This window comes from Lampetra fluviatilis, chromosome 1 (genome assembly GCF_964198595.1).
Source record: "Lampetra fluviatilis chromosome 1, kcLamFluv1.1, whole genome shotgun sequence".
Taxonomy (NCBI): Eukaryota; Metazoa; Chordata; class Hyperoartia; order Petromyzontiformes; family Petromyzontidae; genus Lampetra; species Lampetra fluviatilis.
This window is the reverse complement of record NC_136275.1, coordinates 13998444-14013090: the sequence shown is the minus strand read 5'-3', so window position 1 is coordinate 14013090 and position 14647 is coordinate 13998444. Positions and strand designations below refer to the sequence as shown.

General features: G+C 48.0%; 1 protein-coding gene across 2 annotated transcripts in view; it reads right to left on the bottom strand.

Moving 5' to 3' along the window:
* Positions 1-8837, bottom strand: part of LOC144932846 (integrin beta-1-like) — a 57502-nt gene extending 48665 nt beyond the window's left edge. For both annotated transcript variants that reach the window (XM_078857266.1, XM_078857267.1), the window contains exon 1: positions 8632-8837. The gene's annotated coding sequence lies outside the window, so the exon portion shown is untranslated. The remainder of the gene's footprint in view (positions 1-8631) is intronic.
* Positions 8838-14647: the final 5810 nt, after the last annotated feature.

The window sequence follows — 14647 nt, the reverse complement described above, 5'->3', positions numbered from 1 at the left end:
TACGGGCAGCCCGGGTTATGGGCTGCAGTACCAACTCTAGCGGTGGTTTGGTGAGCGCTGGTTAGCGCGGAGGCACCGTGAGCAGTGTGCGGTGCCGGCTCCCAGTGAAGGAGCGAGAGGGAGCGTCAGCCAGAGTTACTCTGGGGCATGACACTGGCTGACCTGTTGTCACGTGACTGGACGATACTGGAGGGGGGGCACCGGTGGACAGGGGCCGATGGGTGGTCACGTGGTTCCGAGGGGCTCTCGGGAACATTCGAGAAGGAGCTCGAGAAGCCGGGAAGGTGGTCGTGGCTAAGGGCGGAGCCAGAACCAGCCCGGGAGCATATAATGAGAGCTTTGTGAGGAGCTCGGGGTTCTTCAAGTGTTGGTGTATGAAGATCCACGTCGGGGAGAAGAAGCCTCTAGCCACACGGTCCGGGACCCAGCATGTGGTCCGGACGGGATAGCGAACCGTGTCTAGTTCTGCCGTAGCGTGGTTAGATGGGCATTCGAGACCCGAATGTAGGTTGTGTTATGTTACGTACTGTTACGTGAATAAATAGTGTTGCTCCCAAGATAATGTCTGCGACTCAGTTGGGCTCACTACACCTACAATAAGGCCCCCATTTTAATCCCTGCACACATTGTCACTTGTCAAAGGAAATGTTTTAACTCTCGGAGCTGTAATTTGCCGAATTAGGCGATTCACCCGTTATTGGTGGTCTGGCTGAGACCATCATCTTGCTACACTTGAGAAACCGATTAGATCACGGAGGTCTGCCCAGATTTGAATTCAGAATCTCAACGGTGCTGGATCAGTGCTCTGACCCCTCAGCCACCTGACAACCTCTCAATGTATGTACGTTGAACTTCTTTCGCACCGACCGTAGCTAACCGTACTAATCGGAGGTGGGGGAAGGGCAACAGACTGAACACAAAAGAGCAGTTGAATCAATGAAACAACGCGTTGTTAGATACTCTAGACCAGGGGGCCCAGCCACACGTTGGAATTTGGGGATATCCGACGAGTGAAGGTTCCCGGTGGTTATTGGTTATTTTATAAGATACAGGGTTCCGCATAGATATCCCCTAATTTCGTCACGGATAACAGAGTTCTAATGCACTCTACAATCGTTATATTACATCCACGCAACTCCTGGCTGAGGACTATGTACGCGATCATCCACACATACTAATATATAAACACCCTGCTCTGTGACTCTGTCACTGTGTGACTAACGTGGCACGGATTGGTTGAAGTGCGTCACGTGACCGCGAGCAAGCAGCCGGGTGAGTGAGACGGAGGAGATGGCTGAGTGAGAGTGAGGCAGAGCCGGTGTCTGTCCATTGCTGCCGTGAGGGAGCCAGACACGCTCTCTCCACTGCTGTCCTGAGGGAGAGCCATGCTCTGTCCACTGCTGCCGTGAGGGAGAGCCGTGCTCTGTCCACTGCTGCCGTGAGGGAGAGCCGTGCTCTGTCCACTGCTGTCCTGAGGGAGAGCCGCACTATCTCCACTGCTGCCATGAGGGAGCCATGATGCGCTCTCTCCGCTGCTGCCCTGAGGGAGATGGGTGAGTGACAGTGAGGCAGAGCCGTGCTCCATCCACTGCTGCCCTGAGGGACCCCCGTGCTCTCCACTGCTGCCGTGAGGCAGAGCCGTGCTCCGTTCACTGCTGCCGTGAGAGAGCCAGACGCGCTCTCTCCGCTGCTGTCCTGAGGGAGAGCCGTGCTCTGTCCACTGCTGCCCTGAGGGAGAGCCGCGCTATCTCCACTGCTGCCGTGAGGGAGCCAGATGCACTCTCTCCACTGCTGGCCTGAGGGAGAGCCGTGCTCTGTCCATTACATTAGTATTACATTAGTATTGGAGTTTTTTTGTGCTTAAATTTACTGCTGGATAAAGGCCCACCGCACAATCCTAAGGATTTACTTGACCAGTCTGTTGGGGGCCGCCGCACGCTGTGGTTGTTGGGGGGTGCCGCAGGCTGTGGTTGTTTGGGGCCCCCACACGCTGTGGTTGTTGGGGGGCGCCGCAGGCTGTGGTTGTTCGGGGGCGCCTCAGTTTGTCAATAACACTGCCTTAATGGGAAACATATAATTGGCGACGCTTCAGACAATGACCTTTCTTCATCACACATATACACTACTGAACATACTGTTTGTGCACGACTGCGTATTTAAAGGTTGCATTATCAGCATAATCAGCATTGTATGTCATCTTTGGCGAAAAGAGAAAAACGCGGGCTAAAAAAAATACCACGGTTTTTGTCCAAGATTCTGTTGTGGATGTCTCTCAGCCATATCCAGACACCCACAACACCCACGGAACCCTCCACGGCTGTGATCCTGCTTTGGACGCTAACGGCGTTCGCCTCGTTGTGCGGAGCTTAGCGAGGGGTACTTTTAGGCTTTTGTGTCACTCTAACCGCCGCGACGTTCAAGCCCGGCGTTCTAATGTCGTGGCTTGGATGGTGCTCTGCCTATTCATAGGCTCGTTGTGTTCCATGTTTGTTCGTGCGGGCTGCGCTCGTTTCAACTCCCTTTAGGCGTCGATCATTGCCAAACAACATTATTAGCAATGTTCCTTGCCAGTGCAACACAAACACATTTTTTTAACTGACCATTTGTCAATTATGGTCCATGGTCCAATCACCTTCAGACCTCACAAGAAAACTAAGCAGGTTTGAGCGTCGACAGAGATTGGATGGGTGACTGTCACACATCATAACAAGTTGTTTGACTATGTCGAGGGAAGCAGAGGGCAGTGCAGCAAAATAAAATTTAGCATTGTACTTCTACGTTCACCACATTCACCAAACGTGCAATGACCAGTGTGAAGTATGGCCAATTGACGCACACACAGCCTGCATGGTAAGGAGAGGCCTTCATCCATAAAAGGGGTGTATATGTGTATATAAATTATAATGTATAAACACTCAACAATGGGCCGAAAATGTCTTAATATATCGAAGACTGCAGAATCTGGACAATTGTTAGTGTTAACTCACCGTCTGGCTACCTTCCAGTTTGTCTCGTCGTTCTTCAGCAATTGTGAGATGCAATTTGCATGAACAACACGATATAAAACTATTCATATTTTTATTATTATTATTATTGAAATGTATACATAACGTACAAATATTTTGGGCCCTGGTCCATTATCCTGACAATAATCCTAACTACAGCCGAGAACTGACACAAGAAAGGGCACGGCCCCAAATATCAGCCTATTACACAACGTATTTTCCATTGTTAGAGATTTACGATTAGACAGCAGTTTGGTCAGTGTGATTGATTCTTGGGGTTTATGTGAAATATAAAACCTTTGGTTAAAACCACCCTAAAATATTGAATGATCCTCATCACCACATTATATAAGCGTTTTAAACAATCACAGTGCCATGGCGGAGATGTGAAGATTTAGATAAAATCTCCATACTAGAAAATGTGCGTGTTTGTGTCTAGTTTTGTGGGGAGCGGTAGTGTAGCGATTAGCACACTGGCTAGGAACCCAGCTACCAGAGTTCGAGTCCCGCTCACGGCTAACACCAGTGACGATTATCTGAACAGGTCCTGGGCCTTCCCTAGGTCGACTCAGTCTCAAATGAGTACCTGGTGCGGTGTGTAAAAACATCGGCATCAGGGAGACAAAGATGGTCGGGCGTGGTGTTGGCCAACCACCCCCTCATTATACCATGCCGGCCTTCATAGGTGCTCGCTACCAGCACTTGCCCCAACGGTCTGTCAAGGCTATAGGGGGATCTTTATATTTGTCTCTTTTTATTGATTTAGCACAAACTGCAGTCAAAAAAATGAAGCATAATGGATGTCACCTTCATGCAGTCCCTCTATATTATTTTGTTAGTAGGTGCAGCCCTGTAATTACTTGCTCACACCACTGCTGGTGGAAGGGCCACCACTGGAGGGTGCTCTAGAGAGCCCCTCTCATGGGTATTTTAGCTTACATGTCTAGGTTTCTGTTGGAGGAGGTGGGACTTCCCACACTTCACCCTTCCACGCGCCATGCATACTGCTAGATGGACAGGGACGGGGGGTTAATAAACTTGCCGACCATTTCAACTGCCACGCTGGGAGATTGAATCTAACCGGTGAGCTATGATACCATTACACCGTGGCAGCTTACTATCCTGTTAGAAGGCAGGGTAAACGATGAAATCGGTGAGTTTTTTTGATCTAAAATAAAGTGAGGCTTTAATTTCTCGTCTACAGTCATGCCTGACACTCACGCAATTTCTGGCATCTCTACAAGGCTCTTTATGACGGCCCTAGCCATAACCGCAACATCAATAAACCACTAATCCCAAACACGACCCTAATATGAAGATAATCTTTAGCGCTTGTTTTACCCGAACCCAATTATAACACTAATCCTAACAATGATCCGAACCACAGACCTATCACTTGAATTAAATCTATGAATACATTCTGAATATCAGAAAGTAAGAGAGGTCAAAAACTGAAAAAGCCACACGTTGCAATGGGGATGAGGGGCAAACAGTGTTTGGCTATGTACCTTTTGAAATAAGTTCAACATAGAGTACATACATATGAAGCACACTCGCCACTAACCTTCATCCAAACCTAAACATCACCTTAATCAACCAGCCCTTCGTACGAGCCCTCCCACTGACCCTAACGCTAACAACCATCCACTCGTACGAGTCCTCCGACTGACCCTAACGCTAACCAACCATCCATTTGTACGAGCGCTCCCATGGACCCTAACGCTAACCAATCATCCACTCGTACAATCCCTCCCACTGACCCTAACACTAACCAACCATCCACTTGTACGATCCCTCTCACTGACCCTAATGCTTACCAACCATCCACTCGTACGAGCACTCACATTGTTTCTAGAACAGTTCGCTCAGCCTCATTTTCACTTGTTTTTTTTTAAGTTTTCATCCATGTAGATGTGTACAACATCTGACACTTCCAAATGTCACCGGCTCATCCTGCTCCTAACTGGTGATGATAATGATAATGATGGTGAAGATGATGATGTCGCAAATCTCCATTTTAGCATGGTAAAGGAAGAAAATACAATCCAAAGTAAATCTAATATATAAGCTTATTGTTGAGGGTGTCTGTCAGTGTTTCATGTTTCACTGGGGCAACAGATGGTAATTCATGTTTCATAAATAATCATTTGTTTCTAATGCCTCGTGGAAAACACACACGGAGAAGAAAACACGGAGATAACAGCAGATCGGTAACCCCAAGAAATGCTGTGTTTGGTGGCTGCGAGGCTTATGTAAGGTCGTGTGATCAGAGCTCATGCTGTGGTTGAAAGGACAAAGCGTGGAAGGGGGGGTATGGAGGATGGTGAGCCTGGTGTTGTTTGTAAGGGGTATAAGGGGGGTGGGGGGAGAGGCCAGGTGTGTCTGCACCTGTCATACAAAGTGGACATGCCGACTCGCGTAGATGTGCTGCCTTTTATCTGCATGTGCGACGCACGTGTATGCCCGTGTGAACGTGTATGAACTCATCATTATCTTCATCGGTCGTCTGTTTTGAATTCATTCTTGGTTGCGTAAGTATTTATCCATCTCCTGCTCACGGCCCTGTACAAAGACTACGACTATACTGAGTCTCACAATTACCGCTGCTTGACATGTGTGTGCCCCAGTTTAATATCTACAGTCAAGGAAGTGATTGCAGCCACGTTAGACTGCAGTGACACGACCCACTACAGTGGCTCTAAACACAGCACCAACCTTGTGGCCAAATCTGGGGAATTTCCACAGTTGTTCTAAGTGCAAAAGAGACGCTATTCCCATGTCACTGATCATAACTGGAGACCTATTAATGTTGCAACTCGATCCTGTTGCGATGAAAAAAAGTCTGGTCAAGGTTTTTCACAGTTGTGCTTTCTTTAGCAGTGACAATTACAATATATACTTAGCTCGCCATTTTATATAACTTGCCAATTGTAGATACCACATCTTGTAGAGGATGATCTCTTTTCTCACTTTGCTAATTTTACACATTCCTCATATCATGTCGTCCATACAATTCTAAGAGTAATTTTATACCGTCCAGGCAAACAACTGCAGCATTAATAATTTACATATTTGTGTCAATCCGCTGCTGGATAAAGGCCTTGCTCCATGTTCATATTTATGTTGAACTTCATTCGCACCGTACGTAGCCAACTGTGCTCATCGGAGGTGCGACGTTGCTCATCTGGGTTGCTTGACCACACTGCGCCACGCTGGTTCATTCGCATTGGTGATACAAGGGGGGCAGGGACGGTTCAGATATCACTCGCCACTGACGTTCGCTATGGCCTGAAACCAAACTCAGGCGGCCAGACTCGTAGCTCAGAATGCAAACTAATGCGCCACCATTCCACCGCTGGCAACTTTAGCAGGCTAAGTGCATCCATTGAGATTGGCGTGTGGCAGCAAACACTTTTATTTCTTTTGTTGGGTTCCTGTGCCTTATTGTTAGTCGATCTGGGTGGTGTCGGTTTCGAAAGGATCCGGGGACACTTGTGCCAAGGCACATACGGTGAGGTAATTTGGTGCGTCGAGCACCAAAACTGAAAAGCAGACAGAGAGTGGAGGCTTGGCGAAGCAACAGAATTCGGGTTACGTTGTTAGTGTCTGAGTCAGTACTAGTGGCTAGTTAGCTAGATTTATGGTCAATGGGAGGGCGAGTACTCATCTACGGTTGGTTACTGAGATAGGGTCAATGGGAGGACCAGAACTAGTCGTGATTTGGCAAGTTGGTTAAGGATGAGGGTAGAGCTAGAATATGACCGGTGTGCTATGCCGACCGAATATTTACCTCTCCTCTTCATTGAAAGATATGGATTTGTCAGTTGTTCGGCTGTTTTTTGTTTGCTATTTACATCGAGTTCATTGCTGTCTGCTTCACAATGATCTGATCAATCATTTATAATCCCTGATCATAAACTGGCTCATGCACAGATCCGACCCTGCCTGTAGTTGACATAATGGAATATAACAGCCGTCAAGAACGACCATCATAAAAACAAATTCCGTTACACAGCACAACTCCCAGCTGTTGGATATATTTACGCGCCCTTCAATACGCCAAAATCACAATAATTCCACTTTCGTTGTATTTTAGTTTAACAACGTTGTAATAATGTTCAGGAAATTGTCTTCATACTGCTGGATGAAGGACTCCGTAAACTGTGTCGATGTTTTTTTTCACCATACTTCACCAGGCTGGTCAGTGCCGGATAGTAAAGCAAGCGGTTTGAATATCACTCGCCATCAACGTCAAGTCGTAGCCGGGACTCACGTCGAAGCTGCGTTCATCGCGCAGTGCGAGAGCAATTGCTCCACCGCTCTCCCCCGCTCTTCCCAAACATTATTTAATTATTTGCTGAGAAGGATAATTACCGTGGTGCTCATGGCTGATGATAAGCATTGTTACACCACTAGTCCTCACAACCTGCTCATTGTCGTTATCATCATCGTCGCTTCCAAGCGTATTAAATAAATTAGTATCTTTTCTTTGCACGTTTAGGAAGAGACGAGTTTGAGCTTAGACATCTGGATTTTGGTTATGGCATAGCGGTGAGCGGTGGGGTATTGCTCACACATTGCGTTATATAGCCAGTTGGCCTGGATTCGTGCAGTTTCTGGCCCTGGCCAATAACAGTGGAGCGTGATATATTGAATCGGTCCTGGTGCTCCACTACCCAATCAAACCTGAACCATCTCCCATTGACCAGCGCGGTGAAGTATGGTCAGACAACCCCTAAGACCGGCACGGATAAGGTAGGCCTTCATCCACCAGTGGATTGACAAGGGGCTCTAAATTGAGTGAATTATGAGTCTTCAACAACTGTTTTTTATATTTGACAGCTGACAGTTGCCGCTCGGAAATTACCTAACGGATGAAGATGTCAAGCCTCTGACTAACTCCGTGACAGTGGAGGGAACTTTGCTTCCTGCCATGCTGTACTCCGAAGCCTTTATCATTAAAAAAAGCCTTGAACAATCCACTGCTGGCTTAAAACCTCTCCACGCCGTGTCGGTCACAAAGGTTGTCTGACCATACTTCACCGCGTTGGTGAAGATGGAACCCACGACGGTCTCATATTTCACTCGCATCTGATGCGAGCCAGACTCGAGTCGTCAGGTACGTGAATCACTGCGTCACCGCTTCGCCTATCACCCGAGCAGATAGTAGATGATAACGATGATCGCGCCAATTATATATGTATTAATGAAAGTCGCATTGGTGTATTTAATCAAATACCCTTTTAACGAGAGTTCAGCGTGTAAGAGGAAACTGGAGTACCCGGAGAATACCCACCAGAAAGTGGGTTCGTGAACACACTTGCTGTACTGCAATGCAGAGGGCTTGGAAGACTCACAAATATCTACGTGATCCACCAACACTCGCCTCAAAAGCGCTGGCTAATACGTGCGTATCAAATTCAATGGTCATCCGCGTCGCCTTTCAGGCTATTGGGTCAAGTACTATGATGTATCGACACCACGCTCACAGGCATCGCGCTCACGCCAGGCTGAATAATGCGCAAGACACGCAAATTCATCCGACAACCTTTCGACTCGCACACAAACAACCTCAGCGGCTCGTCGAGCACATTGGGCTGACTGACCGACCCGTCGACTCACTCACCGGTCGGCTCGCGAATCTCTCCTCCGCCGCTGCGCGCGGTCGCTTCTCTCTCCTTCTATCTCCACGGCTCGGTCGCAGCACCCGCAAAGTTATCCCTTCATTTCTTCTCGGCTTCGCGCAAAAAAAAAAACCCGCTAGCTCGCTCTCTCGATCTGAGCGCCGATCTCGCTGCGAAAAGGGAGGGGGTAGGGGGGGGGTCTGCGGTGTGACGTCACGGCGGGTGTGAATCTGTGTGGTGTGGTGGGGTTTTCAGGGTTGTGTGTGTTTTTGTTTTGAATGGGGAGCGGTACTGCTGTGGTTAGCGCACCGCGCTCACGACCAGTAACAGTGTCAGTTAATATTTGCTAAGTTCTGGGCACCCCCTAGGTCGGCTCGGCCTCGTGTAAACAGCACTGGGGAGATAAAGACGGTCGCTAACAGCTGCTGCACCAACAGTCTTGTGAAAGGCTATGAGGGGGACCTTTTTAGTTTCTGTTTGTGTGGCGTGGGTTTCATGGGGGTTTTATGGGCAGTAGTAGTTTAGTGGTTAGTGAACCCGGCGGCGGGTCGATCTTGATTTTCACTCACGGTTAACATCAGTGGTTAATAACGGAACCGGTTCCAGGTCTCCCCGAGGTCGACTCTGCCTTAAATGAGTATCCGGTGCGGTGTGTAAGCACCAGTTCTGGGAAGACAAAAGTGGCTAGGCATTGTGCTGGCCACGTCACCCCCTCGTGCAACGCAACGGTCTTCATAATTCGTCGCAATCAGCACTTTCCCCAAAAGCCTGTATTTCTATATTGAGGATCTTTGGTTTTGTCTTTAGATGGGGGTTGGGAGGGAGGTGGGCGGGTAGGGAGAATGTGCCCCCCTCCATCCGCATCCCTCTCATCCCTGGAGAGTCGATGGATTGGCACGATTTGAAGACGCGGTTCGAGTCAAGAGTGAACTGGACCAAATCACACTGCAAGCGTCCGGGCTCGCCTGATCTTGGAATGATCTAAGCAGGGGTGGGGTTGGTTGGTGCTTGGATTGGTGATCACCAGGGAGTGCCAGGGTGTTGTCGGCGTGCGACTGCGAGGTGTGGCCAGGTGATGGCAGCACAGCGACCCGCTCATTCCACGCGCTCCGATGTATACATTAATTTATTTGTGCTTTGTATTAAATCTATCTGTGCAAAGCTGTGAGCTTTGCCCTCTCGTATGCGTGATGGGGGTTTTTTTCCCGAGCACTGTATGTACTCCGGTTTCCTTCCACACGAAACCAAAAGCGCATTAACTCAACCGGCTAAACATCCCCATGTAGCAGGACCCTCCTAAAATAATATTAAAACTCAGTGAGGCTTTCCTCGGTAAAAAATAATTATTTACTGCACTAGGTATATTATTATTGATTTCGTCTCGTTTGTATCGCCTGTCTCGTCTATTGCGTCTTACTCCGTTACATCAGAATATTGGAAAGTTCGCATTATATTTTCGTCAATTGTTAATGTCGGCATCTCCGATTAGCACAGTTGGCTACGTATGGTGCGAAAGAAGTTCAACATAATACAATATCTGATATCTTATAGACGCACAATTCGATGTATCCATCGTGAAGTGATGAATCGATTAATCACTGCATGCCTCGTACACACATTTTGCGGAGTGTCTTCATCCTCGGGCATGTTCAATCCACTGCTGGATAAATGACTCTTCACAACATCACTATCCCTCACAGTCCTGCAATGACACAATCCATTTCTCCTGCACGTGAACTGGTCTCAGAGGTTGTGTTCTCGGGCGTTTCCCCTCCTTTGACTGTCATTCCGTAGCCAGTCTCGTTCCGCCATTACCATCCCATCCAGCGATGTTCTATCCAAGGTCACTTGCTTTCCTTGAGTTAATATGATGTACAGTATCTGATTCGCATTCATGAATTGATACATTTATTCCTCATCTCTCTGTGCTTCTTTGCATACTTTGGATATGATAAATATTGGCAATCGGGACTAAATGGAAACGTACAAAATGATAATTATCTTCTAGAACGGTTAAAACGCTTAAATGTTGTACATTTAAATGTACGTAATCGAACCTATGCATATACTGTATCTGTAAAATAACATTTTCAAACCAACATTTTTCTAATTTGGGCCTCAAAAATATAACGGTCCCGAGGTTGATTGGTTTCACTCACTGGGCAGGCTCAGCGTAACGCTCTCCACTGCTTCATGTCTCATGCTAAACACATCCACGCATGCAGGCCCCATCACCGATTAACAAAGCAAGTCGTCGTCCGCAGAGTGTGACGCTAAAGCCGAGAGAAGGCTGGCAAAGCCCTCTCCCAGTTATTCGTACACACTGTATATAAAGCGCGTGTTGTGATGGAAGAGGAGGGGTGTGTAGGAATGCGCTGGATCTTGACAGGGGGTGAGATGTATGTGGGTGTGGGGGGAGAATTGGGTCGGTAGGGGGGATTTTGTTTAGCGGAGGGAATCAATGGGGTAGGTGTGGGGAGGGGGATGGATGGGGTTGCTTGAGTGGGGGTGGGTGGTTACGATGAATGCCTTGAGGATGGAGAGGGAAAGGGTGCACGTGGCACATGGAAGCAATCACCCCGGCGCTAGCCAGGGAGAATAATCACCCTCCCCCCTGCACCCTCCGCTGGCTATGCGCAATAAACCTGCGCTGTGTTCGCCACAGCCTCTTAGCTTAATGAAGTGAGTGAGGTCACTCGCCCTGCGACCTGCGCTGACATCAACGATGTTTAATCAAATGGTGGAACAGACCGACTCCAAATAGCGGGCATTGCCAGAGGAATAGCAGCATTTGTTACAGTGCTATGTTTTGCTTGTGTTATGGTTATATATACAGTGCTTGAATTCAGCCGGAACAGTTCGGAACTCTGTTCTGGGATTTATATTGGCACCTAGCCACATCCTTCTCCACTTATGTTGTCATAATAGTATTATTGCCATACGAGGTATTACGCATCCGTATATCTTGCAATTTAGTGGCAGTGCCTCATGCCGATAATTAATCCATGCTTCCAAGCCAGCCCTAGCAGTGTTCTGGAAATTATCGAGTAAGAAATTAAGCCCTTGTTGTATGCAACATATAGTTAACGCTTTCCAATGCCGTGCGGATCCATGTGTAGGGGTGTTAAGGGGTGTTAAGGGGGAGCTCACAAACACACACGGGTGTCAGCTCCCACACGCTACACGGGTGTCTACACCCACGTCCGCAAACGGTTTACGCTGGGATCCCCCACAGCCCCACCCCTCGGGGGGGATTGCTATAAAAGGCGGGGAGCTGGAGGGATCGAGGTCTTAGTGTGTAAGCTTTAACCAGTGAAGAAAGAAGACCAGCAGATAGGCCCTGGAACTCCCCTGGCTCGCCGTCCTTGTCAGGGCCGAGCAGGGAAAGCCAGCGGCGCGGCCCTAAGAGCCTCAGAGCCGACGCTCTTGTAAGAGCCGGTCTGATGGTTAGAGGTGCCGGGATCTGTGCTGAACCAGGACCAGATCGGTTAGCCTCCCCTAGGACCCAGTGGAGGAACTGGGCCGAGGATAGCTGGGGATATGGCTAGTGGGAGATGCCTGTAGCACGGGTGAAGGGGCCACTACCCCTTCCAGTATTGTATTCTTGCCCGGGTGTTAAATAAATAAGTGTGCCTCCGACTACGTCGTCTCCGTCTGATTTGAACCCGCTACACATGTGCAGAGTTGAATGTGGTTCGGTACTGGGATGGAAGACGACCATGACTTGCCATGCTTTGTACGTTTGGAGCTGCGAGGTGTGGCCAGGAGATGGTAGTGTTGAGTTTCCTTCCCTCGTGTTGTGTGGTGGGTGTTCTCCAGATACTCCAGTTTCCTCCCACACGCATTGGCCAAATATGCCATTGCATGACCATCTTGAGACTCAGACTAGCCTGAATAATTGTCATAATTATTTTATATTACCCAATACGTGAATTTAATTATCCAATTCAGGACTCTCCTAAAAGTGGGTCTTGAGGCTCAATGAGACTTTCTTGGGTAAATCATTGGGATTATTCTGAAAGCATAACGGTTCGGATTATGGGTTAAGAAAGGAAACGCGTCTGAGAGAACAACTAGCGAGGAGATGGACTGACGAGATCAATTCATGCGTTGGAGATGAACTCGTTAGGGTGAATGAGGCGGCAAGGTGTTGCAGTGATAAGACTTGTACCGTACCTCAGATGCACCTCCAAATAGCACGGTTGGCTGCGTACCGTGCGAAAGAAGTTCAACAAACATACAACATACAAGAAGCACCTGGCTTCGATTCCGGATTCGGGTGCCTTTCTGTGTAATTAGTTCTATATCATTGCAAAAAAAACACATACAATTGCCAAACATTCCAATGCTGAAAATGTACCTGGAAATTATTTAATTGGGGTTACACATCAAGTGTATTTTATTTGTTGCACGGATGATCCCGTATATCCGGTTTCCTGCCTATTTTACAAGCGAGATCCGTGGTGCGCGAGCACAGCGACAACAAAACAAAGACAACGTAAATATTGCAGAGAAGGAATATTGCACAACTAACAAACTTGGGTTGATCCTCATGAAAGGAGAATGAGAGCGCTAAGTTACTCACTGCTTTTCGTTTACGGAGGTTCACAGTGCCCCCTTGCCGCGGGCCTTGGGAACGCAACAGCGACAGGACATTGAACAATTACATAAAAACATTTTTTTATTAAAATCTGGCTTTGCAATTGCTGACACTAAGCGAGTATAATATGCATATAGTTACTTATTCGAATATCTATCGTTACCCAGTGGAGGCATGTTCTTCTGACCAGCCAGGTGGCGCATTGGCAGAGTGATCGCTTCGTAATCTGAAGGTTGCGAGTTCTAAATGATCAGAATGAGAACCATAATATGTATTCATCCTGGAAGAAACGGATGAGCTGGTTGGGGGTTGACTCATAAGGAATCATCCCTCCGGAGTCAATAAAATGGGTAACAATTTGTGAAGTAAACGTCAATTGTCCTATGGATGAACCCCCTTTCATAGAAATGTATAATTGCAACCCCGTGCTCAGGGCTGTAAATAAATAGGTTGTTGAGCCTCGCATGATTATTCGAGCGAAACATTATTTTGACTTATGCAGAAAAAACTGATTTTTGAGGGAGAGCCTTTGCGTTCATGGGAGGGTGGTGTATGGAATTCTGCATATAATAAACAATACGTCATTATTCAAGTGGAATCCCATTTACACGTCATCAATTATATTCAAGACAGATAATAACAACATGATAAGTGTCACGAACGTACATTTTTGAACGGTGCCAGATTCAGGAGTGGTTTTGCAGGCAGCGCAGCGCCAAATAATATTTTCGCGTCAATGTGCGAGACCTGAGGTCGGTGCCGGATTAGGGTTTTTTGCCTCCAGATTCGGTAGGGGAGCGGGGCAATGCCAGATGAGGGTTTTAGTCCCGTGTTGCCTGAGCGAGCGGTACTGGCGGTTTTCCTGTGACTCACCTTCGAGTCCTCTTTGGTTTGCTTCATGTAGAATAGTAATGATAATTCATGTAATGTGGTTGTCATCGTCATCACACCATCACCTCCACTCCCATCATCAATACGGTACCGTCACCATAATAATCACCATCGTTATTACCACACCACCGTTACAACCAGCATCGTAATGATCATCAGTGGTTGTCGGGAACGTGTTGATTTGTATTATTTGCGATTGCTTACCGCTGCCGATGCAGTTTCAATAGATTAGTTATGTTTTGAAATGCATGGGCATCATTATGACAGCTAAGATCCCCCCCAACGCCCCCACTTCCCACATGGACACCATCACCCCCCCCCCGCACCCCCATCGAAATGGACATCCATCCCAACTGGGCATCACCCCACCGCCCCAACATGGACATCACCCCCCGAACCCCCCCCCCCCCCACATGGGCATTACTCTCCGAACCCCCCCCCCCTACATGGGCATGACCCCCCCCCCCTACATGGGCATCACCCCCCGACCCCCCCCCTCCACATGGGCATCACCCCCCAGACCCCCC